This window comes from Elephantulus edwardii, unplaced genomic scaffold (assembly GCF_000299155.1).
Source record: "Elephantulus edwardii isolate Elephantulus edwardi_28Jun2011 unplaced genomic scaffold, EleEdw1.0 scaffold00169, whole genome shotgun sequence".
NCBI classification, from domain to species: domain Eukaryota; kingdom Metazoa; phylum Chordata; class Mammalia; order Macroscelidea; family Macroscelididae; genus Elephantulus; species Elephantulus edwardii.
The window spans coordinates 635605-639183 of NW_006399919.1; positions in this window are offsets into that span (position 1 = coordinate 635605).

Sequence of the window (3579 nt, forward strand, 5' to 3'; positions counted from 1 at the left end):
GACAAGGCTTTTGAAGCTCTATCTAATATATTTGGGGCATGTTGCAAGAAGGGAGCAGTCCTTAAACAGGGAAAGGTGCTTGGAAAGGTGAAAGGACAGAGCAAGAGAGGATGAGACAGATTGACTCAGTGACTGAGGTAATGGGGGTAGGTGTATGAGAAACAATGTGGTTGGCTCAGACAGAGCAGGGTTCAGAGCTGTTGTGCATACGGTCACTGTTGATGTTGTTGTTGATCGCCTTTGAGTTGCGTGTGACTTAAGAACAAAAGGCCTGAAGCATTTCTATAGCTATTGACACTTACCAAAGTTCATAGAGTTTCCGGATGTATATTGTTTAGGAAGTGGATGCCACACAGTTGCAAATGACTCGATGCCGCATTAAAAACAACAACAACATAGCAGTAGATAATGACAAAAGCAATAGTCTATCACCAACATCACCTAAAGTTTAGTAATAATATGCACATCCAAGTAAATTATTAGATGAAAAGAAGTCATTCTCATGGAATATAATTTTGAAAGATGTAATAATCAATCAAAGATTTCACATTAAGAAGCAAAGCACACTGATGGAAGGGAAATATTTTGACCTATGATGTTGGAGAACAGTATTGAATATCCCATAACTGCCTACAGGACAAACTTATGCCTTGGGAAAAGTGCAACTGGAGTGCTTTTTAGAAGCAAAGACGACACAGCTTCTCATTACATACTTTGAGCATGTTGTTAGGAGGGTTTATTCTTTGCAGAGGAACAAGATGCTTGGAAAGATGGAGGAGTGGCAAAAGACAGGAAGACTTTCAACCAGGTGGTTAACACACTATTCAACAAATGTATTGAGAATTTAATTCATTAAACAAATAGTGACTACCATCCAGAATCATAATGTTTTAAGGGCACCAGTTAGTGTTCTTAAAAGATGGGAAGCCTAGTTATACTTCAGAATCCATAGGTAATTTCAGGTACTTTTCAACTACTTGGATTCAAATAACATAATTTTAATGATCCATATAGTTCATTTTTACTAGAACGTGTGTTAAGATAATTTTAATATATGTTCCTTGAAAGAAATTAAATGTGATAAATTTAATAAGATTAGCATTTTATGTTTTACTCTAAGGTAGTGAAATCTGCCCTCCAAATTATTTCTTTCATCAGTTTTGTAGGAGATAATTCTAAAATCTTTGACCTTGACTTTGTAAAGAGCAAGCCACTTTGTATATTATAGCAATCTCTGGTACGTTTTGCTTCTAGTGATAGGGTTACACAGAGGAAAAAAAAAAAAAAAGAAATACTGCAACTAGACAAGTAAGTAATATATACCATGACTTATATGGGAGTAGGTGTGTCAGGGACAATGAACTAAGCTGAGATAGAGCAAGATACTGAGCTGTTGTACACAGTCACCATGAGTCGGAGTCGACCCAATGGCACATAACAACAACAACATTGGGGATTCGCTTGGCCAGTGTCACTAATACTCAGATTTGGCCAGGGATACCATACAATGGCTGCTTAATCAACTGTAAACAGGAAATTAATACTATGTTTTAACTTAAATAATCCACAAGCAGTACTTTTATCTTAGATCCCATGGTAATGTTTTTATTGGTTTTATTGTCAGAGCTAGAGCTAAATTTGACAATAAATGAAGTATAGATTATCAATTCATTGCCCTAACATCTAACACAATTCAGTTAAATGTTAAAAACAGAGTGATGGCTGGCTTAAATAGAATATATTATTGAAATATATGAGATTTTGTTTTTAAAAAAGAAATACATTTCTTGACAAATATTGATTTATAAAAAACAATACTGTAAAAATAATCTTAAATTGGATTTTTCTGCTTTATATGGAAATGTGCTTCCCTTTATATGAATATTTCAGTGCAGGCTTCCTAAAATATTAGATTTTTCTTCCTGAAATAACAAGAATATATACTAGAGCATCACAAAGTGATTTAGCTTAGCCCATTTTTACCAGATAGAAATGAATCAAAAATACGTATTTTTTTAAATAAATTTAATACATTTAATCAATTGGCAGCATATGTTGGTCAGGGAGTCCACTTAAATCTAGATGGTCATTGTTTAAGTTTAGGAGTCTACTAAGTAAATAAAGCAATGCTGAGAAGAATATAGACTGAATGCATAAAAGCCATTCCTGCAAACATAGGTTCCTATACATTGCCAGGAAAAGAGGGGGTTTTTTTTGTGAATCGGGGAGGAGAGAGAAGCAGAGCTTTTCAGATCTCCAAATTCTAACCCAGGTAAACTCAGGCTGTGTTAGCCAGCGCACACACCCCAAAGAATTGGTGGAAAAGCAGTTTTAGGCATTCAGTCCTGTAGCCATCGGGCCAAGAAAATTTGTATCAGCACCTGGCTTCAAATGAAGACAAGTGGTATTAACCCATGAGAAGGCAATCCTGGAGTGGAAGTTGTACATTACAGTTGTACTTAACAACTTTAAATTGAAGTCATATTGGCTACATCATAAGAGACTCACAGCAGTACAGTATGTTCAGAATCAGAATCACAGAAATACTGATGGCTTGGAACTTAGGCCATCATATCAGGGGCTGGTCAATGGGAGGCGGTTATTGAACACTGTAGGCAAAAGTAGGAAGGGATAACGGTGGAGTAAGGAAGTGTGGGAGGGCAGCAACATTGAATCTATTGGTCATTGTTATAACTCGGCAGTTTTCTTTCATCTGCTCTTTTCTGTGGAATGCTTGTCTGTCAGATACTATTATATATATTTAAAGATTGAGACAGACTAGAAAGAAGGATTGGACATCCACTTCCAAAAAAGCAGGCCTTCGAAAACCCTATGTACAATCGAACACACTTAGACTGTCTCTTGGACTAGTAGACATGGCAATTGAGACTGAGATCTTAGAAACAGAAATACAGAGAAGAAGGAACAGCTATAAGCCGACACTAGTGAGTGGAACGTGGAACGTGGAACGTGAGAAGCATGAATGTAGGAAAATTGGACATTGTTAAGAACGAAATGGAATGTATAAATATTGACATACTAGGTATTGGTGAAATGAGATGACTTGGCATGGGACATTTTGAATCAGACGACAGAGGGGGTGAAAAGGTGAGGAAGAATGGGGTTGGTTTCATAATTTAAAAAGTCATTTCTAGATCCATCCTGAAATACAATATAGTGAGTGACAAGATAATATCTATACACATAAAAGGAAGTCCAGTGAATACCACTATAATTCAAATATATGCACCAATAACTAGAGCTAAAGAGGAGGAAATAGAAGATTTCTACCAACTTTTACTTACAGAAGTTGATCAAACATGCAATCAAGATGCATTGATAATAATGGGTGACTGAAACGCAAAATTTGGGAACAGGGAAAAACGATCAGTGGCTGGAAAATATGGGCTCCGTGAGAGAAATGAGGCTAGAGATAGAATAATACAGTTCTGCACATTCAATGATTTATTCATTGCAAATACCTTCTATAAGAAACATAAACACAGGCTATACACATGGATCTCACCTGATGGCATGCATAGGAATCAAATAGATTACCTTTGTGGGAAGACTCAGTGG